This window comes from Taudactylus pleione, unplaced genomic scaffold (assembly GCF_031769625.1).
Source record: "Taudactylus pleione unplaced genomic scaffold, aTauple2 ptg000085l, whole genome shotgun sequence".
In the NCBI taxonomy this organism is placed as follows: Eukaryota; Metazoa; Chordata; class Amphibia; order Anura; family Myobatrachidae; genus Taudactylus; species Taudactylus pleione.
This window is the reverse complement of record NW_028284487.1, coordinates 5,222,833-5,250,355: the sequence shown is the minus strand read 5'-3', so window position 1 is coordinate 5,250,355 and position 27,523 is coordinate 5,222,833. Positions and strand designations below refer to the sequence as shown.

At 34.1% G+C, this 27,523-nt stretch overlaps 41 non-coding genes across 41 annotated transcripts; all 41 read right to left on the bottom strand.

Moving 5' to 3' along the window:
- Positions 1–596: 596 nt before the first annotated feature.
- TRNAS-CGA (transfer RNA serine (anticodon CGA)) lies at positions 597–678 on the bottom strand. Its single transcript has one exon. It is a non-coding gene; the product is annotated as a tRNA-Ser (tRNA).
- Positions 679–885: 207 nt separating this feature from the next.
- On the bottom strand, positions 886–967 carry TRNAS-UGA (transfer RNA serine (anticodon UGA)). The gene has a single exon. It is a non-coding gene; the product is annotated as a tRNA-Ser (tRNA).
- Positions 968–1,907: 940 nt separating this feature from the next.
- TRNAS-UGA (transfer RNA serine (anticodon UGA)) lies at positions 1,908–1,989 on the bottom strand. The gene has a single exon. It is a non-coding gene; the product is annotated as a tRNA-Ser (tRNA).
- A 207-nt stretch (positions 1,990–2,196) lies between these two features.
- Positions 2,197–2,278, bottom strand: TRNAS-UGA (transfer RNA serine (anticodon UGA)). The gene has a single exon. It is a non-coding gene; the product is annotated as a tRNA-Ser (tRNA).
- Positions 2,279–3,226: 948 nt separating this feature from the next.
- TRNAS-CGA (transfer RNA serine (anticodon CGA)) lies at positions 3,227–3,308 on the bottom strand. Its single transcript has one exon. It is a non-coding gene; the product is annotated as a tRNA-Ser (tRNA).
- Positions 3,309–4,081: 773 nt separating this feature from the next.
- TRNAS-CGA (transfer RNA serine (anticodon CGA)) lies at positions 4,082–4,163 on the bottom strand. The gene has a single exon. It is a non-coding gene; the product is annotated as a tRNA-Ser (tRNA).
- A 207-nt stretch (positions 4,164–4,370) lies between these two features.
- TRNAS-UGA (transfer RNA serine (anticodon UGA)) lies at positions 4,371–4,452 on the bottom strand. The gene has a single exon. It is a non-coding gene; the product is annotated as a tRNA-Ser (tRNA).
- Positions 4,453–5,395: 943 nt separating this feature from the next.
- Positions 5,396–5,477, bottom strand: TRNAS-UGA (transfer RNA serine (anticodon UGA)). Its single transcript has one exon. It is a non-coding gene; the product is annotated as a tRNA-Ser (tRNA).
- Positions 5,478–5,684: 207 nt separating this feature from the next.
- TRNAS-UGA (transfer RNA serine (anticodon UGA)) lies at positions 5,685–5,766 on the bottom strand. The gene has a single exon. It is a non-coding gene; the product is annotated as a tRNA-Ser (tRNA).
- A 948-nt stretch (positions 5,767–6,714) lies between these two features.
- TRNAS-CGA (transfer RNA serine (anticodon CGA)) lies at positions 6,715–6,796 on the bottom strand. The gene has a single exon. It is a non-coding gene; the product is annotated as a tRNA-Ser (tRNA).
- Positions 6,797–7,569: 773 nt separating this feature from the next.
- Positions 7,570–7,651, bottom strand: TRNAS-CGA (transfer RNA serine (anticodon CGA)). The gene has a single exon. It is a non-coding gene; the product is annotated as a tRNA-Ser (tRNA).
- Positions 7,652–7,858: 207 nt separating this feature from the next.
- Positions 7,859–7,940, bottom strand: TRNAS-UGA (transfer RNA serine (anticodon UGA)). The gene has a single exon. It is a non-coding gene; the product is annotated as a tRNA-Ser (tRNA).
- Positions 7,941–8,888: 948 nt separating this feature from the next.
- On the bottom strand, positions 8,889–8,970 carry TRNAS-CGA (transfer RNA serine (anticodon CGA)). Its single transcript has one exon. It is a non-coding gene; the product is annotated as a tRNA-Ser (tRNA).
- A 207-nt stretch (positions 8,971–9,177) lies between these two features.
- On the bottom strand, positions 9,178–9,259 carry TRNAS-UGA (transfer RNA serine (anticodon UGA)). The gene has a single exon. It is a non-coding gene; the product is annotated as a tRNA-Ser (tRNA).
- Positions 9,260–10,202: 943 nt separating this feature from the next.
- On the bottom strand, positions 10,203–10,284 carry TRNAS-CGA (transfer RNA serine (anticodon CGA)). The gene has a single exon. It is a non-coding gene; the product is annotated as a tRNA-Ser (tRNA).
- A 207-nt stretch (positions 10,285–10,491) lies between these two features.
- Positions 10,492–10,573, bottom strand: TRNAS-UGA (transfer RNA serine (anticodon UGA)). Its single transcript has one exon. It is a non-coding gene; the product is annotated as a tRNA-Ser (tRNA).
- Positions 10,574–11,521: 948 nt separating this feature from the next.
- TRNAS-CGA (transfer RNA serine (anticodon CGA)) lies at positions 11,522–11,603 on the bottom strand. Its single transcript has one exon. It is a non-coding gene; the product is annotated as a tRNA-Ser (tRNA).
- A 207-nt stretch (positions 11,604–11,810) lies between these two features.
- On the bottom strand, positions 11,811–11,892 carry TRNAS-UGA (transfer RNA serine (anticodon UGA)). Its single transcript has one exon. It is a non-coding gene; the product is annotated as a tRNA-Ser (tRNA).
- Positions 11,893–12,832: 940 nt separating this feature from the next.
- Positions 12,833–12,914, bottom strand: TRNAS-UGA (transfer RNA serine (anticodon UGA)). The gene has a single exon. It is a non-coding gene; the product is annotated as a tRNA-Ser (tRNA).
- Positions 12,915–13,121: 207 nt separating this feature from the next.
- TRNAS-UGA (transfer RNA serine (anticodon UGA)) lies at positions 13,122–13,203 on the bottom strand. The gene has a single exon. It is a non-coding gene; the product is annotated as a tRNA-Ser (tRNA).
- Positions 13,204–14,146: 943 nt separating this feature from the next.
- TRNAS-UGA (transfer RNA serine (anticodon UGA)) lies at positions 14,147–14,228 on the bottom strand. Its single transcript has one exon. It is a non-coding gene; the product is annotated as a tRNA-Ser (tRNA).
- A 948-nt stretch (positions 14,229–15,176) lies between these two features.
- Positions 15,177–15,258, bottom strand: TRNAS-CGA (transfer RNA serine (anticodon CGA)). The gene has a single exon. It is a non-coding gene; the product is annotated as a tRNA-Ser (tRNA).
- A 207-nt stretch (positions 15,259–15,465) lies between these two features.
- Positions 15,466–15,547, bottom strand: TRNAS-UGA (transfer RNA serine (anticodon UGA)). Its single transcript has one exon. It is a non-coding gene; the product is annotated as a tRNA-Ser (tRNA).
- Positions 15,548–16,495: 948 nt separating this feature from the next.
- Positions 16,496–16,577, bottom strand: TRNAS-CGA (transfer RNA serine (anticodon CGA)). The gene has a single exon. It is a non-coding gene; the product is annotated as a tRNA-Ser (tRNA).
- Positions 16,578–16,784: 207 nt separating this feature from the next.
- On the bottom strand, positions 16,785–16,866 carry TRNAS-UGA (transfer RNA serine (anticodon UGA)). Its single transcript has one exon. It is a non-coding gene; the product is annotated as a tRNA-Ser (tRNA).
- Positions 16,867–17,809: 943 nt separating this feature from the next.
- TRNAS-CGA (transfer RNA serine (anticodon CGA)) lies at positions 17,810–17,891 on the bottom strand. The gene has a single exon. It is a non-coding gene; the product is annotated as a tRNA-Ser (tRNA).
- A 207-nt stretch (positions 17,892–18,098) lies between these two features.
- On the bottom strand, positions 18,099–18,180 carry TRNAS-UGA (transfer RNA serine (anticodon UGA)). The gene has a single exon. It is a non-coding gene; the product is annotated as a tRNA-Ser (tRNA).
- Positions 18,181–19,128: 948 nt separating this feature from the next.
- Positions 19,129–19,210, bottom strand: TRNAS-CGA (transfer RNA serine (anticodon CGA)). The gene has a single exon. It is a non-coding gene; the product is annotated as a tRNA-Ser (tRNA).
- Positions 19,211–19,417: 207 nt separating this feature from the next.
- TRNAS-UGA (transfer RNA serine (anticodon UGA)) lies at positions 19,418–19,499 on the bottom strand. The gene has a single exon. It is a non-coding gene; the product is annotated as a tRNA-Ser (tRNA).
- A 943-nt stretch (positions 19,500–20,442) lies between these two features.
- TRNAS-CGA (transfer RNA serine (anticodon CGA)) lies at positions 20,443–20,524 on the bottom strand. Its single transcript has one exon. It is a non-coding gene; the product is annotated as a tRNA-Ser (tRNA).
- Positions 20,525–20,731: 207 nt separating this feature from the next.
- Positions 20,732–20,813, bottom strand: TRNAS-CGA (transfer RNA serine (anticodon CGA)). The gene has a single exon. It is a non-coding gene; the product is annotated as a tRNA-Ser (tRNA).
- Positions 20,814–21,020: 207 nt separating this feature from the next.
- On the bottom strand, positions 21,021–21,102 carry TRNAS-UGA (transfer RNA serine (anticodon UGA)). Its single transcript has one exon. It is a non-coding gene; the product is annotated as a tRNA-Ser (tRNA).
- A 943-nt stretch (positions 21,103–22,045) lies between these two features.
- On the bottom strand, positions 22,046–22,127 carry TRNAS-CGA (transfer RNA serine (anticodon CGA)). Its single transcript has one exon. It is a non-coding gene; the product is annotated as a tRNA-Ser (tRNA).
- A 206-nt stretch (positions 22,128–22,333) lies between these two features.
- Positions 22,334–22,415, bottom strand: TRNAS-UGA (transfer RNA serine (anticodon UGA)). The gene has a single exon. It is a non-coding gene; the product is annotated as a tRNA-Ser (tRNA).
- A 918-nt stretch (positions 22,416–23,333) lies between these two features.
- On the bottom strand, positions 23,334–23,415 carry TRNAS-UGA (transfer RNA serine (anticodon UGA)). Its single transcript has one exon. It is a non-coding gene; the product is annotated as a tRNA-Ser (tRNA).
- Positions 23,416–23,622: 207 nt separating this feature from the next.
- Positions 23,623–23,704, bottom strand: TRNAS-UGA (transfer RNA serine (anticodon UGA)). The gene has a single exon. It is a non-coding gene; the product is annotated as a tRNA-Ser (tRNA).
- Positions 23,705–24,647: 943 nt separating this feature from the next.
- TRNAS-CGA (transfer RNA serine (anticodon CGA)) lies at positions 24,648–24,729 on the bottom strand. Its single transcript has one exon. It is a non-coding gene; the product is annotated as a tRNA-Ser (tRNA).
- Positions 24,730–24,936: 207 nt separating this feature from the next.
- Positions 24,937–25,018, bottom strand: TRNAS-UGA (transfer RNA serine (anticodon UGA)). The gene has a single exon. It is a non-coding gene; the product is annotated as a tRNA-Ser (tRNA).
- A 943-nt stretch (positions 25,019–25,961) lies between these two features.
- Positions 25,962–26,043, bottom strand: TRNAS-CGA (transfer RNA serine (anticodon CGA)). The gene has a single exon. It is a non-coding gene; the product is annotated as a tRNA-Ser (tRNA).
- Positions 26,044–26,250: 207 nt separating this feature from the next.
- Positions 26,251–26,332, bottom strand: TRNAS-UGA (transfer RNA serine (anticodon UGA)). The gene has a single exon. It is a non-coding gene; the product is annotated as a tRNA-Ser (tRNA).
- Positions 26,333–27,274: 942 nt separating this feature from the next.
- On the bottom strand, positions 27,275–27,356 carry TRNAS-CGA (transfer RNA serine (anticodon CGA)). Its single transcript has one exon. It is a non-coding gene; the product is annotated as a tRNA-Ser (tRNA).
- Between the last annotated feature and the right edge of the window lie 167 nt (positions 27,357–27,523).

Here is a 27,523-nt window from a genome sequence, read left to right as displayed (position 1 = left end):
AATTTTTCAATTACTGTTTATGTTTTAAAAAGAAACAGCTCATGTCAGTGTTATAGAGATATATTTAAGATTAACTTTAAGATGGGAAAGATTTCCTGAGCTTGGTGGCAATTGTTGATTATGATGAAGATGATAATATGTTCTGGAATGAACAAATAAACTTTGTTATGTATCTTACAAAGTGGCTGATGGAAATAATTGCAATACATTCACTGTAATTCCACAGATAGCACTACAGTTTTGTGATATTTTAAAGTATCTGGTATGCACATTTCTACCTAGTGCTGCTGATTTGGTAATTAAAAGTTTAGTTGTTATTAACAAAACTAATTTTAACTCAGATCTACACATAAATAACCATTACATCATGAAACAGTAAAAAAAAATTGGAGATGGTTTAATGACATGTTCCTAAAATGCAGGAAGAGCCTCACTGGCAGAGATCACGTGCTTCAAAAAGTAGTCCATTGTGAAATAGGATGCAGGTGAAGGTGATTTAGGATGAGACAGTTACATTGTTCAACATAACATATTTTGCTTTTCTACATCTTAAATGCATATTGTGTTTTTAAATAAGTTTGAAAAGCAAAACGTAATGTAGCTGGCAGGATTTGAACCTGCGCAGGGAAACCCCAATTGATTTCGAGTCCATCGCCTTAACCACTCGGCCACAACTACCTGCACGTTGATTTTGTGATGAGCTTCTGTGGAAAAATAATTGCTTTCCATTTCATGATTGTCATTTAAAACCTGTTGCAATTTCTATTTGGTAGCTGCTATATTAATAGACAAACTATGGGAAATATAATAGCTAGTATAGTTTCCTAGAAAATAAAGGAGTCAAGGAAGTATGATCTCTGTTTTTGACACGCTCGAAAAGCAAGACGTAGCTGGCAGGATTTGAACCTGCGCGGGGAAACACCAAAAGATTTCAAGTCCATCGCCTTAACCACTCGGCCACAACTACTTCTATACCACTACCCGACATTTCCTGGAGTCCAAAATATTTTATTATTGTTCTGTTTATTTCATTGGTCCCATGCTTATTTAATGTAGAATTAGCACACCTGCCACTGCACAATCATAAATTTGTTTATTAACATGCATTTTCTCTCATCATTCATTTCATCTCTGCAGATCTCTCAAGATCAAGTTTTGAATTCTTTAGTGGCAGTATGGATATTGTGAAAGGCACATCATAGGATTCTGCAAATGTATATGTGAAATAATTAGTTCATAACATCAAGGCTGCAAACTAGGATTAAATCAGGATTAGGATACAATGGTGAGTATGATGGTTTCCAAAAAATATTGATTTAAATTTTTCAATTACTGTTTATGTTTTAAAAAGAAACAGCTCATGTCAGTGTTATAGAGATATATTTAAGATTAACTTTAAGATGGGAAAGATTTCCTGAGCTTGGTGGCAATTGTTGATTATGATGAAGATGATAATATGTTCTGGAATGAACAAATAAACTTTATGTATCTTAAAAAGTGGCCGATGGAAATAATTGCAATACATTCACTGTAATTCCACAGATAGCACTACAGTTTTGTGATATTTGAAAGTATCTGATATGCACATTTCTTCCTAGTGCTGCTGATTTGTTAATTAAAAGTTTAGTTTTTATTAACAAAACTAATTTTAACTCAGATCTACACATAAATAACCATTACATCATGAAACAGTAAAAAAAAATTGGAGTTGGTTTAATGACATGTTCCTAAAATGCAGGAAGAGCCGCACTGTCTGAGATCACGTGCTTCAAAAAGCAGTCCATTGTGAAAGAGGATGCAGGTGAAGGTGATTTAGGATGAGACAGTTACATTGTTCAACATAACATATTTTGCTTTTCTACATCTTAAATGCATATTGTGTTTTTAAATAAGTTTGAAAAGCAAAATGTAGCTGACAGGATTTGAACCTGCGCGTGGAAACCCCAATGGATTTCAAGTCCATCGCCTTAACCACTCGGCCACAACTACCTGCACGTTGATTTTGTGATGAGCTTCTGTGGAAAAATAATTGCTTTCCATTTCACGATTGTCATTTAAAACCTGTTGCAATTTCTATTTGGTAGCTGCTATATTAATAGACAAACTATGGGAAATATAATAGCTAGTATAGTTTCCTAGACAATAAAGGAGTCAAGGAAGTATGATCTCTGTTTTTGACATGCTCGAAAAGCAAGACTTAGCTGGCAGGATTTGAACCTGCGCGGGGAAACCCCAATGGATTTCAAGTCCATCGCCTTAACCACTCGGCCACAACTACTTCTATACCACTACCAGACATTACCTGGAGTACAAAATAATTTATTATCGTTCTGTTTATTTCATTGGTCCCATGCTTATTTAATGTAGAATTAGCACACCTGCCACTGCACAATCATAAATTTGTTTATTAACATGCATTTTCTCTCATCATTCATTTCATCTCTGCAGATCTCTCAAGATCAAATTTTGCATTCTTTAGTGGCAGTATGGATATTGTGAAAGGCACACCATAGGATTCTGCAAATGTATATGTGAAATAATTAGTTCATAACATCAAGGCTGCAAACTAGGATTAAATCAGGATTAGGATACAATGGTGAGTATGATGGTTTCCAAAAAATATTGATTTAAATTTTTCAATTACTGTTTATGTTTTAAAAAGAAACAGCTCATGTCAGTGTTATAGAGATATATTTAAGATTAACTTTAAGATGGGAAAGATTTCCTGAGCTTGGTGGCAATTGTTGATTATGATGAAGATGATAATATGTTCTGGAATGAACAAATAAACTTTGTTATGTATCTTACAAAGTGGCTGATGGAAATAATTGCAATACATTCACTGTAATTCCACAGATAGCACTACAGTTTTGTGATATTTTAAAGTATCTGGTATGCACATTTCTACCTAGTGCTGCTGATTTGGTAATTAAAAGTTTAGTTGTTATTAACAAAACTAATTTTAACTCAGATCTACACATAAATAACCATTACATCATGAAACAGTAAAAAAAAATTGGAGATGGTTTAATGACATGTTCCTAAAATGCAGGAAGAGCCGCACTGTCTGAGACCACGTGCTTCAAAAATCAGTCCATTGTGAAATAGGATGCAGGTGAAGGTGATTTAGGATGAGACAGTTACATTGTTCAACATAACATATTTTGCTTTTCTACATCTTAAATGCATATTGTGTTTTTAAATAAGTTTGAAAAGCAAAATGTAACATAGCTGGCAGGATTTGAACCTGTGCGGGGAAACCGCAATGGATTTCGAGTCCATCGCCTTAACCACTCGGCCACAACTACCTGCACGTTGATTTTGTGATGAGCTTCTGTAGAAAAATAATTGCTTTCCATTTCATGATTGTCATTTAAAACCTGTTGCAATTTCTATTTGGTAGCTGCTATATTAATAGACAAACTATGGGAAATATAATAGCTAGTATAGTTTCCTAGAAAATAAAGGAGTCAAGGAAGTATGATCTCTGTTTTTGACACGCTCGAAAAGCAAGACGTAGCTGGCAGGATTTGAACCTGCGCGGGGAAACATTTTTATGATTAACTTTAAGATGGGAAAGATTTCCTGAGCTTGGTGGCAATTGTTGATTATGATGAAGATGATAATATGTTCTGGAATGAACAAATAAACTTTGTTATGTATCTTAAAAAGTGGCCGATGGAAATAATTGCAACACATTCACTGTAATTCCACAGATAGCACTACAGTTTTGTGATATTTGAAAGTATCTGATATGCACATTTCTTCCTAGTGCTGCTGATTTGTTAATTAAAAGATTAGTTTTTATTAACAAAACTAATTTTAACTCAGATCTACACATAAATAACCATTACATCATGAAACAGTAAAAAAAAATTGGAGATGGTTTAATGACATGTTCCTAAAATGCAGGAAGAGCCTCACTGTCTGAGATCACGTGCTTCAAAAAGCAGTCCATTGTGAAAGAGGATGCAGGTGAAGGTGATTTAGGATGAGACAGTTACATTGTTCAAAATAACATATTTTGCTTTTCTACATCTTAAATGCATATTGTGTTTTTAAATAAGTTTGAAAAGCAAAATGTAGCTGACAGGATTTGAACATGAGCGGGGAAACCCCAATGGATTTCGAGTCCATCGCCTTAACCACTCGGCCACAACTACCTGCACGTTGATTTTGTGATGAGCTTCTGTGGAAAAATAATTGCTTTCCATTTCATGATTGTCATTTAAAACCTGTTGCAATTTCTATTTGGTAGCTGCTATATTAATAGACAAACTATGGGAAATATAATAGCTAGTATAGTTTCCTAGAAAATAAAGGAGTCAAGGAAGTATGATCTCTGTTTTTGACATGCTCGAAAAGCAAGACTTAGCTGGCAGGATTTGAACCTGCGCGGGGAAACCCCAATGGCTTTCAAGTCCATCGCCTTAACCACTCGGCCACAACTACTTCTATACCACTACCAGACATTACCTGGAGTACAAAATAATTTATTATCGTTCTGTTTATTTCATTGGTCCCATGCTTATTTAATGTAGAATTAGCACACCTGCCACTGCACAATCATAAATTTGTTTATTAACATGCATTTTCTCTCATCATTCATTTCATCTCTGCAGATCTCTCAAGATCAAATTTTGCATTCTTTAGTGGCAGTATGGATATTGTGAAAGGCACACCATAGGATTCTGCAAATGTATATGTGAAATAATTAGTTCATAACATCAAGGCTGCAAACTAGGATTAAATCAGGATTAGGATACAATGGTGAGTATGATGGTTTCCAAAAAATATTGATTTAAATTTTTCAATTACTGTTTATGTTTTAAAAAGAAACAGCTCATGTCAGTGTTATAGAGATATATTTAAGATTAACTTTAAGATGGGAAAGATTTCCTGAGCTTGGTGGCAATTGTTGATTATGATGAAGATGATAATATGTTCTGGAATGAACAAATAAACTTTGTTATGTATCTTAAAAAGTGGCCGATGGAAATAATTGCAATACATTCACTGTAATTCCACAGATAGCACTACAGTTTTGTGATATTTGAAAGTATCTGATATGCACATTTCTTCCTAGTGCTGCTGATTTGTTAATTAAAAGTTTAGTTTTTATTAACAAAACTAATTTTAACTCAGATCTACACATAAATAACCATTACATCATGAAACAGTAAAAAAAAATTGGAGTTGGTTTAATGACATGTTCCTAAAATGCAGGAAGAGCCGCACTGTCTGAGATCACGTGCTTCAAAAAGCAGTCCATTGTGAAAGAGGATGCAGGTGAAGGTGATTTAGGATGAGACAGTTACATTGTTCAACATAACATATTTTGCTTTTCTACATCTTAAATGCATATTGTGTTTTTAAATAAGTTTGAAAAGCAAAATGTAGCTGACAGGATTTGAACCTGCGCGTGGAAACCCCAATGGATTTCAAGTCCATCGCCTTAACCACTCGGCCACAACTACCTGCACGTTGATTTTGTGATGAGCTTCTGTGGAAAAATAATTGCTTTCCATTTCACGATTGTCATTTAAAACCTGTTGCAATTTCTATTTGGTAGCTGCTATATTAATAGACAAACTATGGGAAATATAATAGCTAGTATAGTTTCCTAGACAATAAAGGAGTCAAGGAAGTATGATCTCTGTTTTTGACATGCTCGAAAAGCAAGACTTAGCTGGCAGGATTTGAACCTGCGCGGGGAAACCCCAATGGATTTCAAGTCCATCGCCTTAACCACTCGGCCACAACTACTTCTATACCACTACCAGACATTACCTGGAGTACAAAATAATTTATTATCGTTCTGTTTATTTCATTGGTCCCATGCTTATTTAATGTAGAATTAGCACACCTGCCACTGCACAATCATAAATTTGTTTATTAACATGCATTTTCTCTCATCATTCATTTCATCTCTGCAGATCTCTCAAGATCAAATTTTGCATTCTTTAGTGGCAGTATGGATATTGTGAAAGGCACACCATAGGATTCTGCAAATGTATATGTGAAATAATTAGTTCATAACATCAAGGCTGCAAACTAGGATTAAATCAGGATTAGGATACAATGGTGAGTATGATGGTTTCCAAAAAATATTGATTTAAATTTTTCAATTACTGTTTATGTTTTAAAAAGAAACAGCTCATGTCAGTGTTATAGAGATATATTTAAGATTAACTTTAAGATGGGAAAGATTTCCTGAGCTTGGTGGCAATTGTTGATTATGATGAAGATGATAATATGTTCTGGAATGAACAAATAAACTTTGTTATGTATCTTACAAAGTGGCTGATGGAAATAATTGCAATACATTCACTGTAATTCCACAGATAGCACTACAGTTTTGTGATATTTTAAAGTATCTGGTATGCACATTTCTACCTAGTGCTGCTGATTTGGTAATTAAAAGTTTAGTTGTTATTAACAAAACTAATTTTAACTCAGATCTACACATAAATAACCATTACATCATGAAACAGTAAAAAAAAATTGGAGATGGTTTAATGACATGTTCCTAAAATGCAGGAAGAGCCGCACTGTCTGAGACCACGTGCTTCAAAAATCAGTCCATTGTGAAATAGGATGCAGGTGAAGGTGATTTAGGATGAGACAGTTACATTGTTCAACATAACATATTTTGCTTTTCTACATCTTAAATGCATATTGTGTTTTTAAATAAGTTTGAAAAGCAAAATGTAACATAGCTGGCAGGATTTGAACCTGTGCGGGGAAACCGCAATGGATTTCGAGTCCATCGCCTTAACCACTCGGCCACAACTACCTGCACGTTGATTTTGTGATGAGCTTCTGTAGAAAAATAATTGCTTTCCATTTCATGATTGTCATTTAAAACCTGTTGCAATTTCTATTTGGTAGCTGCTATATTAATAGACAAACTATGGGAAATATAATAGCTAGTATAGTTTCCTAGAAAATAAAGGAGTCAAGGAAGTATGATCTCTGTTTTTGACACGCTCGAAAAGCAAGACGTAGCTGGCAGGATTTGAACCTGCGCGGGGAAACATTTTTATGATTAACTTTAAGATGGGAAAGATTTCCTGAGCTTGGTGGCAATTGTTGATTATGATGAAGATGATAATATGTTCTGGAATGAACAAATAAACTTTGTTATGTATCTTAAAAAGTGGCCGATGGAAATAATTGCAACACATTCACTGTAATTCCACAGATAGCACTACAGTTTTGTGATATTTGAAAGTATCTGATATGCACATTTCTTCCTAGTGCTGCTGATTTGTTAATTAAAAGATTAGTTTTTATTAACAAAACTAATTTTAACTCAGATCTACACATAAATAACCATTACATCATGAAACAGTAAAAAAAAATTGGAGATGGTTTAATGACATGTTCCTAAAATGCAGGAAGAGCCTCACTGTCTGAGATCACGTGCTTCAAAAAGCAGTCCATTGTGAAAGAGGATGCAGGTGAAGGTGATTTAGGATGAGACAGTTACATTGTTCAAAATAACATATTTTGCTTTTCTACATCTTAAATGCATATTGTGTTTTTAAATAAGTTTGAAAAGCAAAATGTAGCTGACAGGATTTGAACATGAGCGGGGAAACCCCAATGGATTTCGAGTCCATCGCCTTAACCACTCGGCCACAACTACCTGCACGTTGATTTTGTGATGAGCTTCTGTGGAAAAATAATTGCTTTCCATTTCATGATTGTCATTTAAAACCTGTTGCAATTTCTATTTGGTAGCTGCTATATTAATAGACAAACTATGGGAAATATAATAGCTAGTATAGTTTCCTAGAAAATAAAGGAGTCAAGGAAGTATGATCTCTGTTTTTGACATGCTCGAAAAGCAAGACTTAGCTGGCAGGATTTGAACCTGCGCGGGGAAACCCCAATGGCTTTCAAGTCCATCGCCTTAACCACTCGGCCACAACTACTTCTATACCACTACCAGACATTACCTGGAGTACAAAATAATTTATTATCGTTCTGTTTATTTCATTGGTCCCATGCTTATTTAATGTAGAATTAGCACACCTGCCACTGCACAATCATAAATTTGTTTATTAACATGCATTTTCTCTCATCATTCATTTCATCTCTGCAGATCTCTCAAGATCAAATTTTGCATTCTTTAGTGGCAGTATGGATATTGTGAAAGGCACACCATAGGATTCTGCAAATGTATATGTGAAATAATTAGTTCATAACATCAAGGCTGCAAACTAGGATTAAATCAGGATTAGGATACAATGGTGAGTATGATGGTTTCCAAAAAATATTGATTTAAATTTTTCAATTACTGTTTATGTTTTAAAAAGAAACAGCTCATGTCAGTGTTATAGAGATATATTTAAGATTAACTTTAAGATGGGAAAGATTTCCTGAGCTTGGTGGCAATTGTTGATTATGATGAAGATGATAATATGTTCTGGAATGAACAAATAAACTTTGTTATGTATCTTACAAAGTGGCTGATGGAAATAATTGCAATACATTCACTGTAATTCCACAGATAGCACTACAGTTTTGTGATATTTTAAAGTATCTGGTATGCACATTTCTACCTAGTGCTGCTGATTTGGTAATTAAAAGTTTAGTTGTTATTAACAAAACTAATTTTAACTCAGATCTACACATAAATAACCATTACATCATGAAACAGTAAAAAAAAATTGGAGATGGTTTAATGACATGTTCCTAAAATGCAGGAAGAGCCTCACTGGCAGAGATCACGTGCTTCAAAAAGCAGTCCATTGTGAAATAGGATGCAGGTGAAGGTGATTTAGGATGAGACAGTTACATTGTTCAACATAACATATTTTGCTTTTCTACATCTTAAATGCATATTGTGTTTTTAAATAAGTTTGAAAAGCAAAATGTAACATAGCTGGCAGGATTTGAACCTGTGCGGGGAAACCGCAATGGATTTCGAGTCCATCGCCTTAACCACTCGGCCACAACTACCTGCACGTTGATTTTGTGATGAGCTTCTGTAGAAAAATAATTGCTTTCCATTTCATGATTGTCATTTAAAACCTGTTGCAATTTCTATTTGGTAGCTGCTATATTAATAGACAAACTATGGGAAATATAATAGCTAGTATAGTTTCCTAGAAAATAAAGGAGTCAAGGAAGTATGATCTCTGTTTTTGACACGCTCGAAAAGCAAGACGTAGCTGGCAGGATTTGAACCTGCGCGGGGAAACCCCAATGGTTTTCAAGTCCATCGCCTTATCCACTCGGCCACAACTACTTCTATACCACTACCAGACAGTACCTGGAGTACAAAATAATTTATTATCGTTCTGTTTATTTCATTGGTCCCATGCTTATTTAATGTAGAATTAGCACACCTGCCACTGCACAATCATAAATTTGTTTATTAACATGCATTTTCTCTCAACATTCATTTCATCTCTGCAGATCTCTCAAGATCAAATTTTGCATTCTTTAGTGGCAGTATGGATATTGTGAAAGGCACATCATAGGATTCTGCAAATGTATATGTGAAATAATTAGTTCATAACATCAAGGCTGCAAACTAGGATTAAATCAGGATTAGGATACAATGGTGAGTATGATGGTTTCCAAAAAATATTGATTTAAATTTTTCAATTACTGTTTATGTTTTAAAAAGAAACAGCTCATGTCAGTGTTATAGAGATATATTTAAGATTAACTTTAAGATGGGAAAGATTTCCTGAGCTTGGTGGCAATTGTTGATTATGATGAAGATGATAATATGTTCTGGAATGAACAAATAAACTTTGTTATGTATCTTAAAAAGTGGCCGATGGAAATAATTGCAACACATTCACTGTAATTCCACAGATAGCACTACAGTTTTGTGATATTTGAAAGTATCTGATATGCACATTTCTTCCTAGTGCTGCTGATTTGTTAATTAAAAGATTAGTTTTTATTAACAAAACTAATTTTAACTCAGATCTACACATAAATAACCATTACATCATGAAACAGTAAAAAAAAATTGGAGATGGTTTAATGACATGTTCCTAAAATGCAGGAAGAGCCTCACTGTCTGAGATCACGTGCTTCAAAAAGCAGTCCATTGTGAAAGAGGATGCAGGTGAAGGTGATTTACGATGAGACAGTTACATTGTTCAAAATAACATATTTTGCTTTTCTACATCTTAAATGCATATTGTGTTTTTAAATAAGTTTGAAAAGCAAAATGTAGCTGACAGGATTTGAACATGAGCGGGGAAACCCCAATGGATTTCGAGTCCATCGCCTTAACCACTCGGCCACAACTACCTGCACGTTGATTTTGTGATGAGCTTCTGTGGAAAAATAATTGCTTTCCATTTCATGATTGTCATTTAAAACCTGTTGCAATTTCTATTTGGTAGCTGCTATATTAATAGACAAACTATGGGAAATATAATAGCTAGTATAGTTTCCTAGAAAATAAATGAGTCAAGGAAGTATGATCTCTGTTTTTGACATGCTCGAAAAGCAAGACTTAGCTGGCAGGATTTGAACCTGCGCGGGGAAACCCCAATGGATTTCAAGTCCATCGCCTTAACCACTCGGCCACAACTACTTCTATACCACTACCAGACATTACCTGGAGTACAAAATAATTTATTATCGTTCTGTTTATTTCATTGGTCCCATGCTTATTTAATGTAGAATTAGCACACCTGCCACTGCACAATCATAAATTTGTTTATTAACATGCATTTTCTCTCATCATTCATTTCATCTCTGCAGATCTCTCAAGATCAAATTTTGCATTCTTTAGTGGCAGTATGGATATTGTGAAAGGCACACCATAGGATTCTGCAAATGTATATGTGAAATAATTAGTTCATAACATCAAGGCTGCAAACTAGGATTAAATCAGGATTAGGATACAATGGTGAGTATGATGGTTTCCAAAAAATATTGATTTAAATTTTTCAATTACTGTTTATGTTTTAAAAAGAAACAGCTCATGTCAGTGTTATAGAGATATATTTAAGATTAACTTTAAGATGGGAAAGATTTCCTGAGCTTGGTGGCAATTGTTGATTATGATGAAGATGATAATATGTTCTGGAATGAACAAATAAACTTTGTTATGTATCTTACAAAGTGGCTGATGGAAATAATTGCAATACATTCACTGTAATTCCACAGATAGCACTACAGTTTTGTGATATTTTAAAGTATCTGGTATGCACATTTCTACCTAGTGCTGCTGATTTGGTAATTAAAAGTTTAGTTGTTATTAACAAAACTAATTTTAACTCAGATCTACACATAAATAACCATTACATCATGAAACAGTAAAAAAAAATTGGAGATGGTTTAATGACATGTTCCTAAAATGCAGGAAGAGCCTCACTGGCAGAGATCACGTGCTTCAAAAAGTAGTCCATTGTGAAATAGGATGCAGGTGAAGGTGATTTAGGATGAGACAGTTACATTGTTCAACATAACATATTTTGCTTTTCTACATCTTAAATGCATATTGTGTTTTTAAATAAGTTTGAAAAGCAAAACGTAATGTAGCTGGCAGGATTTGAACCTGCGCAGGGAAACCCCAATTGATTTCGAGTCCATCGCCTTAACCACTCGGCCACAACTACCTGCACGTTGATTTTGTGATGAGCTTCTGTGGAAAAATAATTGCTTTCCATTTCATGATTGTCATTTAAAACCTGTTGCAATTTCTATTTGGTAGCTGCTATATTAATAGACAAACTATGGGAAATATAATAGCTAGTATACTTTCCTAGAAAATAAAGGAGTCAAGGAAGTATGATCTCTGTTTTTGACACGCTCGAAAAGCAAGACGTAGCTGGCAGGATTTGAACCTGCGCGGGGAAACACCAAAAGATTTCAAGTCCATCGCCTTAACCACTCGGCCACAACTACTTCTATACCACTACCCGACATTTCCTGGAGTCCAAAATATTTTATTATTGTTCTGTTTATTTCATTGGTCCCATGCTTATTTAATGTAGAATTAGCACACCTGCCACTGCACAATCATAAATTTGTTTATTAACATGCATTTTCTCTCATCATTCATTTCATCTCTGCAGATCTCTCAAGATCAAGTTTTGAATTCTTTAGTGGCAGTATGGATATTGTGAAAGGCACATCATAGGATTCTGCAAATGTATATGTGAAATAATTAGTTCATAACATCAAGGCTGCAAACTAGGATTAAATCAGGATTAGGATACAATGGTGAGTATGATGGTTTCCAAAAAATATTGATTTAAATTTTTCAATTACTGTTTATGTTTTAAAAAGAAACAGCTCATGTCAGTGTTATAGAGATATATTTAAGATTAACTTTAAGATGGGAAAGATTTCCTGAGCTTGGTGGCAATTGTTGATTATGATGAAGATGATAATATGTTCTGGAATGAACAAATAAACTTTATGTATCTTAAAAAGTGGCCGATGGAAATAATTGCAATACATTCACTGTAATTCCACAGATAGCACTACAGTTTTGTGATATTTGAAAGTATCTGATATGCACATTTCTTCCTAGTGCTGCTGATTTGTTAATTAAAAGTTTAGTTGTTATTAACAAAACTAATTTTAACTCAGATCTACACATAAATAACCATTACATCATGAAACAGTAAAAAAAAATTGGAGATGGTTTAATGACATGTTCCTAAAATGCAGGAAGAGCCTCACTGTCAGAGATCACGTGCTTCAAAAAGCAGTCCATTGTGAAATAGGATGCAGGTGAAGGTGATTTAGGATGAGACAGTTACATTGTTCAACATGACATATTTTGCTTTTCTACATCTTAAATGCATATTGTGTTTTTAAATAAGTTTGAAAAGCAAAACGTAGCAGGCAGGATTTGAACCTCCGCAGGGAAACCCCAATGGATTTCAAGTCCATCGCCTTAACCACTCGGCCACAACTACCTGCACGTTGATTTTGTGATGAGCTTCTGTAGAAAAATAATTGCTTTCCATTTCATGATTGTCATTTAAAACCTGTTGCAATTTCTATTTGGTAGCTGCTATATTAATAGACAAACTATGGGAAATATAATAGCTAGTATAGTTTCCTAGAAAGTAAATGAGTCAAGGAAGTATGATCTCTGTTTTTGACACGCTCGAAAACCAAGACATAGCTGGCAGGATTTGAACCTGCGCGGGGAAACCCCAATGGATTTCAAGTCCATCGCCTTAACCACTCGGCCACAACTACTTCTATACCACTACCAGACATTACCTGGAGTACAAAATAATTTATTATCGTTCTGTTTATTTCATTGGTCCCATGCTTATTTAATGTAGAATTAGCACACCTGCCACTGCACAATCATAAATTTGTTTATTAACATGCATTTTCTCTCAACATTCATTTCATCTCTGCAGATCTCTCAAGATCAAATTTTGCATTCTTTAGTGGCAGTATGGATATTGTGAAAGGCACATCATAGGATTCTGCAAATGTATATGTGAAATAATTAGTTCATAACATCAAGGCTGCAAACTAGGATTAAATCAGGATTAGGATACAATGGTGAGTATGATGGTTTCCAAAAAATATTGATTTAAATTTTTCAATTACTGTTTATGTTTTAAAAAGAAACAGCTCATGTCAGTGTTATAGAGATATATTTAAGATTAACTTTAAGATGGGAAAGATTTCCTGAGCTTGGTGGCAATTGTTGATTATGATGAAGATGATAATATGTTCTGGAATGAACAAATAAACTTTGTTATGTATCTTAAAAAGTGGCCGATGGAAATAATTGCAATACATTCACTGTAATTCCACAGACAGCACTACAGTTTTGTGATATTTGAAAGTATCTGATATGCACATTTCTTCCTAGTGCTGCTGATTTGTTAATTAAAAGTTTAGTTTTTATTAACAAAACTAATTTTAACTCAGATCTACACAGAAATAACCATTACATCATGAAACAGTAAAAAAAAATTGGAGTTGGTTTAATGACATGTTCCTAAAATGCAGGAAGAGCCGCACTGTCTGAGATCACGTGCTTCAAAAAGCAGTCCATTGTGAAAGAGGATGCAGGTGAAGGTGATTTAGGATGAGACAGTTACATTGTTCAACATAACATATTTTGCTTTTCTACATCTTAAATGCATATTGTGTTTTTAAATAAGTTTGAAAAGCAAAATGTAGCTGACAGGATTTGAACCTGCGCGGGGAAACCCCAATGGATTTCAAGTCCATCGCCTTAACCACTCGGCCACAACTACTTCTATACCACTACCACACATTACCTGGAGTACAAATTAATTTATTATCGTTCTGTTTATTTCATTGGTCCCATGCTTATTTAATGTAGAATTAGCACACCTGCCACTGCACAATCATAAATTTGTTTATTAACATGCATTTTCTCTCATCATTCATTTCATCTCTGCAGATCTCTCAAGATCAAATTTTGCATTCTTTAGTGGCAGTATGGATATTGTGAAAGGCACACCATAGTCTTCTGCAAATGTATATGTGAAATAATTAGTTCATAACATCAAGGCTGCAAACTAGGATTAAATCAGGATTAGGATACAATGGTGAGTATGATGGTTTCCAAAAAATATTGATTTAAATTTTTCAATTACTGTTTATGTTTTAAAAAGAAACAGCTCATGTCAGTGTTATAGAGATATATTTAAGATTAACTTTAAGATGGGAAAGATTTCCTGAGCTTGGTGGCAATTGTTGATTATGATGAAGATGATAATATGTTCTGGAATGAACAAATAAACTTTGTTATGTATCTTACAAAGTGCCTGATGGAAATAATTGCAATACATTCACTGTAATTCCACAGATAGCACTACAGTTTTGTGATATTTGAAAGTATCTGATATGCACATTTCTTCCTAGTGCTGCTGATTTGTTAATTAAAAGTTTAGTTGTTATTAACAAAACTAATTTTAACTCAGATCTACACATAAATAACCATTACATCATGAAACAGTAAAAAAAAATTGGAGATGGTTTAATGACATGTTCCTAAAATGCAGGAAGAGCCTCACTGTCAGAGATCACGTGCTTCAAAAAGCAGTCCATTGTGAAATAGGATGCAGGTGAAGGTGATTTAGGATGAGACAGTTACATTGTTCAACATGACATATTTTGCTTTTCTACATCTTAAATGCATATTGTGTTTTTAAATAAGTTTGAAAAGCAAAACGTAATCTAGCTGGCAGGATTTGAACCTGCGCAGGGAAACCCCAATTGATTTCGAGTCCATCGCCTTAGCCACTCGGCCACAACTACCTGCACGTTGATTTTGTGATGAGCTTCTGTGGAAAAATAATTGCTTTCCATTTCATGATTGTCATTTAAAACCTGTTGCAATTTCTATTTGGTAGCTGCTATATTAATAGACAAACTATGGGAAATATAATAGCTAGTATAGTTTCCTAGAAAATAAAGGAGTCAAGGAAGTATGATCTCTGTTTTTGACAGGCTCGAAAAGCAAGACGTAGCTGGCAGGATTTGAACCTGCGTGGGGAAACACCAAAAGATTTCAAGTCCATCGCCTTAACCACTCGGCCACAACTACTTCTATACCACTACCCGACATTTCCTGGAGTCCAAAATATTTTATTATTGTTCTGTTTATTTCATTGGTCCCATGCTTATTTAATGTAGAATTAGCACACCTGCCACTGCACAATCATAAATTTGTTTATTAACATGCATTTTCTCTCATCATTCATTTCATCTCTGCAGATCTCTCAAGATCAAATTTTGCATTCTTTAGTGGCAGTATGGATATTGTGAAAGGCACACCATAGTCTTCTGCAAATGTATATGTGAAATAATTAGTTCATAACATCAAGGCTGCAAACTAGGATTAAATCAGGATTAGGATACAATGGTGAGTATGATGGTTTCCAAAAAATATTGATTTAAATTTTTCAATTACTGTTTATGTTTTAAAAAGAAACAGCTCATGTCAGTGTTATAGAGATATATTTAAGATTAACTTTAAGATGGGAAAGATTTCCTGAGCTTGGTGGCAATTGTTGATTATGATGAAGATGATAATATGTTCTGGAATGAACAAATAAACTTTGTTATGTATCTTACAAAGTGCCTGATGGAAATAATTGCAATACATTCACTGTAATTCCACAGATAGCACTACAGTTTTGTGATATTTTAAAGTATCTGATATGCACATTTCTACCTAGTGCTGCTGATTTGTTAATTAAAAGTTTAGTTGTTATTAACAAAACTAATTTTAACTCAGATCTACACATAAATAACCATTACATCATGAAACAGTAAAAAAAAATTGGAGATGGTTTAATGACATGTTCCTAAAATGCAGGAAGAGCCTCACTGTCAGAGATCACGTGCTTCAAAAAGCAGTCCATTGTGAAATAGGATGCAGGTGAAGGTGATTTAGGATGAGACAGTTACATTGTTCAACATAACATATTTTGCTTTTCTACATCTTAAATGCATATTGTGTTTTTAAATAAGTTTGAAAAGCAAAACGTAATCTAGCTGGCAGGATTTGAACCTGCGCAGGGAAACCCCAATTGATTTCGAGTCCATCGCCTTAACCACTCGGCCACAACTACCTGCACGTTGATTTTGTGATGAGCTTCTGTGGAAAAATAATTGCTTTCCATTTCATGATTGTCATTTAAAACCTGTTGCAATTTCTATTTGGTAGCTGCTATATTAATAGACAAACTATGGGAAATATAATAGCTAGTATAGTTTCCTAGAAAATAAAGGAGTCAAGGAAGTATGATCTCTGTTTTTGACAGGCTCGAAAAGCAAGACGTAGCTGGCAGGATTTGAACCTGCGTGGGGAAACACCAAAAGATTTCAAGTCCATCGCCTTAACCACTCGGCCACAACTACTTCTATACCACTACCCGACATTTCCTGGAGTCCAAAATATTTTATTATTGTTCTGTTTATTTCATTGGTCCCATGCTTATTTCATGTAGAATTAGCACACCTGCCACTGCACAATCATAAATTTGTTTATTAGCATGCATTTTCTCTCATCATTCATTTCATCTCTGCAGATCTCTCAAGATCAAGTTTTTAATTCTTTAGTGGCAGTATGGATATTGTGAAAGGCACATCATAGGATTCTGCAAATGTATATGTGAAATAATTAGTTCATAACATCAAGGCTGCAAACTAGGATTAAATCAGGATTAGGATACAATGGTGAGTATGATGGTTTCCAAAAAATATTGATTTAAATTTTTCAATTACTGTTTATGTTTTAAAAATAAACAGCTCATGTCAGTGTTATAGAGATATATTTAAGATTAACTTTAAGATGGGAAAGATTTCCTGAGCTTGGTGGCAATTGTTGATTATGATGAAGATGATAATATGTTCTGGAATGAACAAATAAACTTTGTTATGTATCTTACAAAGTGGCTGATGGAAATAATTGCAATACATTCACTGTAATTCCACAGATAGCACTACAGTTTTGTGATATTTGAAAGTATCTGATATGCACATTTCTACCTAGTGCTGCTGATTTTATAATTAAAAGTTTAGTTGTTATTAACAAAACTAATTTTAACTCAGATCTACACATAAATAACCATTACATCATGAAACAGTAAAAAAAAATTGGAGATGGTTTAATGACATGTTCCTAAAATGCAGGAAGAGCCTCACTGTCAGAGATCACGTGCTTCAAAAAGCAGTCCATTGTGAAATAGGATGCAGGTGAAGGTGATTTAGGATGAGACAGTTACATTGTTCAACATGACATATTTTGCTTTTCTACATCTTAAATGCATATTGTGTTTTTAAATAAGTTTGAAAAGCAAAACGTAGCTGGCAGGATTTGAACCTGCGCAGGGAAACCCCAATGGATTTCGAGTCAATCGCCTTAACCACTCGGCCACAACTACCTGCACGTTGATTTTGTGATGAGCTTTTGTAGAAAAATAATTGCTTTCCATTTCATGATTGTCATTTAAAACCTGTTGCAATTTCTATTTGGTAGCTGCTATATTAATAGACAAACTATGGGAAATATAATAGCTAGTATAGTTTCCTAGAAAATAAAGGAGTCAAGGAAGTATGATCTCTGTTTTTGACACGCTCGAAAAGCAAGACGTAGCTGGCAGGATTTGAACCTGCGCGGGGAAACACCAAAAGATTTCAAGTCCATCGCCTTAACCACTCGGCCACAACTACTTCTATACCACTACCCGACATTTCCTGGAGTCCAAAATATTTTATTATTGTTCTGTTTATTTCATTGGTCCCATGCTTATTTAATGTAGAATTAGCACACCTGCCACTGCACAATCATAAATTTGTTTATTAACATGCATTTTCTCTCATCATTCATTTCATCTCTGCAGATCTCTCAAGATCAAGTTTTGAATTCTTTAGTGGCAGTATGGATATTGTGAAAGGCACATCATAGGATTCTGCAAATGTATATGTGAAATAATTAGTTCATAACATCAAGGCTGCAAACTAGGATTAAATCAGGATTAGGATACAATGGTGAGTATGATGGTTTCCAAAAAATATTGATTTAAATTTTTCAATTACTGTTTATGTTTTAAAAAGAAACAGCTCATGTCAGTGTTATAGAGATATATTTAAGATTAACTTTAAGATGGGAAAGATTTCCTGAGCTTGGTGGCAATTGTTGATTATGATGAAGATGATAATATGTTCTGGAATGAACAAATAAACTTTGTTATGTATCTTAAAAAGTGGCCGATGGAAATAATTGCAATACATTCACTGTAATTCCACAGATAGCACTACAGTTTTGTGATATTTGAAAGTATCTGATATGCACATTTCTACCTAGTGCTGCTGATTTGTTAATTAAAAGTTTAGTTGTTATTAACAAAACTAATTTTAACTCAGATCTACACATAAATAACCATTACATCATGAAACAGTAAAAAAAAATTGGAGATGGTTTAATGACATGTTCCTAAAATGCAGGAAGAGCCTCACTGTCAGAGATCACGTGCTTCAAAAAGCAGTCCATTGTGAAATAGGATGCAGGTGAAGGTGATTTAGGATGAGACAGTTACATTGTTCAACATAACATATTTTGCTTTTCTACATCTTAAATGCATATTGTGTTTTTAAATAAGTTTGAAAAGCAAAACGTAATCTAGCTGGCAGGATTTGAACCTGCGCAGGGAAACCCCAATTGATTTCGAGTCCATCGCCTTAACCACTCGGCCACAACTACCTGCACGTTGATTTTGTGATGAGCTTCTGTGGAAAAATAATTGCTTTCCATTTCATGAATGTCATTTAAAACCTGTTGCAATTTCTATTTGGTAGCTGCTATATTAATAGACAAACTATGGGAAATATAATAGCTAGTATAGTTTCCTAGAAAATAAAGGAGTCAAGGAAGTATGATCTCTGTTTTTGACACGCTCAAAAAGCAAGACGTAGCTGGCAGGATTTGAACCTGCGTGGGGAAACACCAAAAGATTTCAAGTCCATCGCCTTAACCACTCGGCCACAACTACTTCTATACCACTACCCGACATTTCCTGGAGTCCAAAATATTTTATTATTGTTCTGTTTATTTCATTGGTCCCATGCTTATTTAATGTAGAATTAGCACACCTGCCACTGCACAATCATAAATTTGTTTATTAACATGCATTTTCTCTCATCATTCATTTAATCTCTGCAGATCTCTCAAGATCAAGTTTTTAATTCTTTAGTGGCAGTATGGATATTGTGAAAGGCACATCATAGGATTCTGCAAATGTATATGTGAAATAATTAGTTCATAACATCAAGGCTGCAAACTAGGATTAAATCAGGATTAGGATACAATGGTGAGTATGATGGTTTCCAAAAAATATTGATTTAAATTTTTCAATTACTGTTTATGTTTTAAAAATAAACAGCTCATGTCAGTGTTATAGAGATATATTTAAGATTAACTTTAAGATGGGAAAGATTTCCTGAGCTTGGTGGCAATTGTTGATTATGATGAAGATGATAATATGTTCTGGAATGAACAAATAAACTTTGTTATGTATCTTACAAAGTGGCTGATGGAAATAATTGCAATACATTCACTGTAATTCCACAGATAGCACTACAGTTTTGTGATATTTGAAAGTATCTGATATGCACATTTCTACCTAGTGCTGCTGATTTTATAATTAAAAGTTTAGTTGTTATTAACAAAACTAATTTTAACTCAGATCTACACATAAATAACCATTACATCATGAAACAGTAAAAAAAAATTGGAGATGGTTTAATGACATGTTCCTAAAATGCAGGAAGAGCCTCACTGTCAGAGATCACGTGCTTCAAAAAGCAGTCCATTGTGAAATAGGATGCAGGTGAAGGTGATTTAGGATGAGACAGTTACATTGTTCAACATGACATATTTTGCTTTTCTACATCTTAAATGCATATTGTGTTTTTAAATAAGTTTGAAAAGCAAAACGTAGCTGGCAGGATTTGAACCTGCGCAGGGAAACCCCAATGGATTTCGAGTCAATCGCCTTAACCACTCGGCCACAACTACCTGCACGTTGATTTTGTGATGAGCTTCTGTAGAAAAATAATTGCTTTCCATTTCATGATTGTCATTTAAAACCTGTTGCAATTTCTATTTGGTAGCTGCTATATTAATAGACAAACTATGGGAAATATAATAGCTAGTATAGTTTCCTAGAAAATAAAGGAGTCAAGGAAGTATAATCTCTGTTTTTGACACGCTCGAAAAGCAAGACTTAGCTGGCAGGATTTGAACCTGCGCAGGAAAACCCCAATGGATTTCGAGTCAATCGCCTTAACCACTCGGCCACAACTACCTGCACGTTGATTTTGTGATGAGCTTCTGTAGAAAAATAATTGCTTTCCATTTCATGATTGTCATTTAAAACCTGTTGCAATTTCTATTTGGTAGCTGCTATATTAATAGACAAACTATGGGAAATATAATAGCTAGTATAGTTTCCTAGAAAATAAATGAGTCAAGGAAGTATGATCTCTGTTTTTGACACGCTCGAAAAGCAAGACGTAGCTGGCAGGATTTGAACCTGCGCGGGGAAACCCCAATGGATTTCAAGTCCATCGCCTTAGCCACTCGGCCACAACTACTTCTATACCACTACCAGACATTACCTGGCATACAAAATAATTTATTATCGTTCTGTTTATTTCATTGGTCCCATGCTTATTTAATGTAGAATTAGCACACCTGCCACTGCACAATCATAAATTTGTTTATTAACATGCATTTTCTCTCAACATTCATTTCATCTCTGCAGATTTCTCAAGATCAAATTTTGCATTCTTTAGTGGCAGTATGGATATTGTGAAAGGCACATCATAGGATTCTGCAAATGTATATGTGAAATAATTAGTTCATAACATCAAGGCTGCAAACTAGGATTAAATCAGGATTAGGATACAATGGTGAGTATGATGGTTTCCAAAAAATATTGATTTTAATTTTTCAATTACTGTTTATGTTTTAAAAAGAAACAGCTCATGTCAGTGTTATAGAGATATATTTAAGATTAACTTTAAGATGGGAAAGATTTCCTGAGCTTGGTGGCAATTGTTGATTATGATGAAGATGATAATATGTTCTGGAATGAACAAATAAACTTTGTTATGTATCTTAAAAAGTGGCCGATGGAAATAATTGCAATACATTCACTGTAATTCCACAGATAGCACTACAGTTTTGTGATATTTGAAAGTATCTGATATGCACATTTCTTCCTAGTGCTGCTGATTTGTTAATTAAAAGTTTAGTTTTTATTAACAAAACTAATTTTAACTCAGATCTCCACATAAATAACCATTACATCATGAAACAGTAAAAAAAAATTGGAGATGGTTTAATGACATGTTCCTAAAATGCAGGAAGAGCCGCACTGTCTGAGATCACGTGCTTCAAAAAGCAATCCATTGTGAAAGAGGATGCAGGTGAAGGTGATTTAGGATGAGACAGTTACATTGTTCAACATAACATATTTTGCTTTTCTACATCTTAAATGCATATTGTGTTTTTAAATAAGTTTGAAAAGCAAAATGTAGCTGACAGGATTAGAACATGTGCGGGGAAACCCCAATGGATTTCGAGTCCATCGCCTTAACCACTCGGCCACAACTACCTGCACGTTGATTTTGTGATGAGCTTCTGTGGAAAAATAATTGCTTTCCATTTCATGATTGTCATTTAAAACCTGTTGCAATTTCTATTTGGTAGCTGCTATATTAATAGACAAACTATGGGAAATATAATAGCTAGTATAGTTTCCTAGAAAATAAATGAGTAAGGAAGTATGATCTCTGTTTTTGACATGCTCGAAAAGCAAGACGTAGCTGGCAGGATTTGAACCTGCGCGGGGAAACCCCAATGGATTTCAAGTGCATCGCCTTAACCACTCGGCCACAACTACTTCTATACCACTACCTGACATTACCTGGAGTACAAAATAATTTATTATCGTTCTGTTTATTTCATTGGTCCCATGCTTATTTAATGTAGAATTAGCACACCTGCCACTGCACAATCATAAATTTGTTTATTAACATGCATTTTCTCTCATCATTCAGTTCATCTCTGCAGATCTCTCAAGATCAAATTTTGCATTCTTTAGTGGCAGTATGGATATTGTGAAAGGCACATCATAGGATTCTGCAAATGTATATGTGAAATAATTAGTTCATAACATCAAGGCTGCAAACTAGGATTAAATCAGGATTAGGATACAATGGTGAGTATGATGGTTTCCAAAAAATATTGATTTTAATTTTTCAATTACTGTTTATGTTTTAAAAAGAAACAACTCATGTCAGTGTTATAGAGATATATTTAAGATTAACTTTAAGATGGGAAAGATTTCCTGAGCTTGGTGGCAATTGTTGATTATGATGAAGATGATAATATGTTCTGGAATGAACAAATAAACTTTGTTATGTATCTTACATAACTGTAATTCCACAGATAGCACTACAGTTTTGTGATATTTGAAAGTATCTGATATGCACATTTCTACCTAGTGCTGCTGATTTGTTAATTAAAAGTTTAGTTGTTATTAACAAAACTAATTTTAACTCAGATCTACACATAAATAACCATTACATCATGAAACAGTAAAAAAAATTTGGAGATGGTTTAATGACATGTTCCTAAAATGCAGGAAGAGCCTCACTGTCTGAGATCACGTGCTTCAAAAAGCAGTCCATTGTGAAAGAGGATGCAGGTGAAGGTGATTTAGGATGAGACAGTTACATTGTTCAACATAACATATTTTGCTTTTCTACATCTTAAATGCATATTGTGTTTTTAAATAAGTTTGAAAAGCAAAACGTAACGTAGCTGGCAGGATTTGAACCTGCGCAGGGAAACCCAAATTGATTTCAAGTCCATCACCTTAACCACTCGGCCACAACTACCTGCACGTTGATTTTGTGATGAGCTTCTGTGGAAAAATAATTGCTTTCCATTTCATGATTGTCATTTAAAACCTGTTGCAATTTCTATTTGGTAGCTGCTATATTAATAGACAAACTATGGGAAATATAATAGCTAGTATAGTTTCCTAGAAAATAAAGGAGTCAAGGAAGTATAATCTCTGTTTTTGACACGTTCGAAAAGCAAGACTTAGCTGGCAGGATTTGAACCTGCGCGTGGAAACCCCAAAGGATTTCAAGTCCATCGCCTTAACCACTCGGCCACAACTACTTCTATACCACTACCAGACAGTACCTGGAGTACAAAATAATTTATTATCGTTCTGTTTATTTCATTGGTCCCATGCTTATTTAATGTAGAATTAGCACACCTGCCACTGCACAATCATAAATTTGTTTATTAACATGCATTTTCTCTCATCATTCATTTAATCTCTGCAGATCTCTCAAGATCAAATTTTGCATTCTTTAGTGGCAGTATGGATATTGTGAAAGGCATATCATAGGATAATGCAAATGTATATGTGAAATAATTAGTTCATAACATCAAGGCTGCAAACTAGGATTAAATCAGGATTAGGATACAATGGTGAGAATGATGGTTTCCAAAAAATATTGATTTAAATTTTTCAATTACTGTTTATGTTTTAAAAAGAAACAGCTCATGTCAGTGTTATAGAGATATATTTAAGATTAACTTTAAGATGGGAAAGATTTCCTGAGCTTGGTGGCAATTGTTGATTATGATGAAGATGATAATATGTTCTGGAATGAACAAATAAACTTTGTTATGTATCTTAAAAAGTGGCCGATGGAAATAATTGCAATACATTCACTGTAATTCCACAGATAGCACTACAGTTTTGTGATATTTGAAAGTATCTGATATGCACATTTCTTCCAAGTGCTGCTGATTTGTTAATTAAAAGTTTAGTTTTTATTAACAAAACTAATTTTAACTCAGATCTACACATAAATAACCATTACATCATGAAACAGTAAAAAAAAAATGGAGATGGTTTAATGACATGTTCCTAAAATGCAGGAAGAGCCTCACTGTCTGAGATCACGTGCTTCAAAAAGCAGTCCATTGTGAAATAGGATGCAGGTGAAGGTGATTTAGGATGAGACAGTTACATTGTTCAACATAACATATTTTGCTTTTCTACATCTTAAATGCATATTGTGTTTTTAAATAAGTTTGAAAAGCAAAATGTAGCTGATAGGATTTGAACATGCGCAGGGAAACCCCAATGGATTTCGAATCCATCGCCTTAACCACTCGGCCACAACTACCTGCACGTTGATTTTGTGATGAGCTTCTGTGGAAAAATAATTGCTTTCCATTTCATGATTGTCATTTAAAACCTGTTGCAATTTCTATTTGGTAGCTGCTATATTAATAGACAAACTATGGGAAAAATAATAGCTAGTATAGTTTCCTAGAAAATAAAGGAGTCAAGGAAGTATAATCTCTGTTTTTGACATGCTCGAAAAGCAAGACTTAGCTGGCAGGATTTGAACCTGCGCGGGGAAACCCCAATGGATTTCAAATCCATCGCCTTAACCACTCGGCCACAACTACTTCTATACCACTACCAGACAGTACCTGGAGTACAAAATAATTTATTATCGTTCTGTTTATTTCATTGGTCCCATGCTTATTTAATGTAGAATTAGCACACCTGCCACTGCACAATCATAAATTTGTTTATTAACATGCATTTTCTCTCATCATTCATTTCATCTCTGCAGATCTCTCAAGATCAAATTTTGCATTCTTTAGTGGCAGTATGGATATTGTGAAAGGCATATCATAGGATTCTGCAAATGTATATGTGAAATAATTAGTTCATAACATCAAGGCTGCAAACTAGGATTAAATCAGGATTAGGATACAATGGTGAGAATGATGGTTTCCAAAAAATATTGATTTAAATTTTTCAATTACTGTTTATGTTTTAAAAAGAAACAGCTCATGTCAGTGTTATAGAGATATATTTAAGATTAACTTTAAGATGGGAAAGATTTCCTGAGCTTGGTGGCAATTGTTGATTATGATGAAGATGATAATATGTTCTGGAATGAACAAATAAACTTTGTTATGTATCTTAAAAAGTGGCCGATGGAAATAATTGCAATACATTCACTGTAATTCCACAGATAGCACTACAGTTTTGTGATATTTGAAAGTATCTGATATGCACATTTCTTCCTAGTGCTGCTGATTTGTTAATTAAAAGTTTAGTTTTTATTAACAAAACTAATTTTAACTCAGATCTACACATAAATAACCATTACATCATGAAACAGTAAAAAAAAAATGAAGATGGTTTAATGACATGTTCCTAAAATGCAGGAAGAGCCTCACTGTCTGAGATCACGTGCTTCAAAAAGCAGTCCATTGTGAAATAGGATGCAGGTGAAGGTGATTTAGGATGAGACAGTTACATTGTTCAACATAACATATTTTGCTTTTCTACATCTTAAATGCATATTGTGTTTTTAAACAAGTTTGAAAAGCAAAATGTAGCTGACAGGATTTGAACATGCGCGGGGAAACCCCAATGGATTTCGAATCCATCGCCTTAACCACTCGGCCACAACTACCTGCACGTTGATTTTGTGATGAGCTTCTGTGGAAAAATAATTGCTTTCCATTTCATGATTGTCATTTAAAACCTGTTGCAATTTCTATTTGGTAGCTGCTATATTAATAGACAAACTATGGGAAATATAATAGCTAGTATAGTTTCCTAGAAAATAAAGGAGTCAAGGAAGTATAATCTCTGTTTTTGACGCGCTCGAAAAGCAAGACTTAGCTGGCAGGATTTGAACCTTCGCGTTGAAACCCCAATGGATTTCAAGTCCATCGCCTTAACCACTCGGCCACAACTACTTCTATACCACTACCAGACAGTACCTGGAGTACAAAATAATTTATTATCGTTCTGTTTATTTCATTGGTCCCATGCTTATTTAATGTAGAATTAGCACACCTGCCACTGCACAATCAAAAATTTGTTTATTAACATGCATTTTTTCTCATCATTCATTTCATCTCTGCAGATCTCTCAAGATCAAATTTTGCATTCTTTAGTGGCAGTATGGATATTGTGAAAGGCACATCATAGGATTCTGCAAATGTATATGTGAAATAATTAGTTCATAACATCAAGGCTGCAAACTAGGATTAAATCAGGATTAGGATAAAATGGTGAGAATTAAGGTTTCCAAAAAATATTGATTTATATTTTCAATTACTGTTTATGTTTTAAAAAGAAACAGCTCATGTCAGTGTTATAGAGATATATTTAAGATTAACTTTAAGATGGGAAAGATTTCCTGAGCTTGGTGGCAATTGTTGATTATGATGAAGATGATAATATGTTCTGGAATGAACAAATAAACTTTGTTATGTATCTTACAAAGTGGCTGATGGAAATAATTGCAATACATTCACTGTAATTCCACAGATAGCACTACAGTTTTGTGATATTTTAAAGTATCTGATATGCACATTTCTACCTAGTGCTGCTGATTTGGTAATTAAAAGTTTAGTTGTTATTAACAAAACTAATTTTAACTCAGATCTACACATAAATAACCATTACATCATGAAACAGTAAAAAAAAATTGGAGATGGTTTAATGACATGTTCCTAAAATGCAGGAAGAGCCTCACTGTCAGAGATCACGTGCTTCAAAAAGCAGTCCATTGTGAAATAGGATGCAGGTGAAGGTGATTTAGGATGAGACAGTTACATTGTTCAACATAACATATTTTGCTTTTCTACATCTTAAATGCATATTGTGTTTTTAAATAAGTTTGAAAAGCAAAATGTAGCTGACAGGATTTGAACATGTGCGGGGAAACCCCAATGGATTTCGAATCCATCGCCTTAACCACTCGGCCACAACTACCTGCACGTTGATTTTGTGATGAGCTTCTGTGGAAAAATAATTGCTTTCCATTTCATGATTGTCATTTAAAACCTGTTGCAATTTCTATTTGGTAGCTGCTATATTAATAGACAAACTATGGGAAATATAATAGCTAGTATAGTTTCCTAGAAAATAAAGGAGTCAAG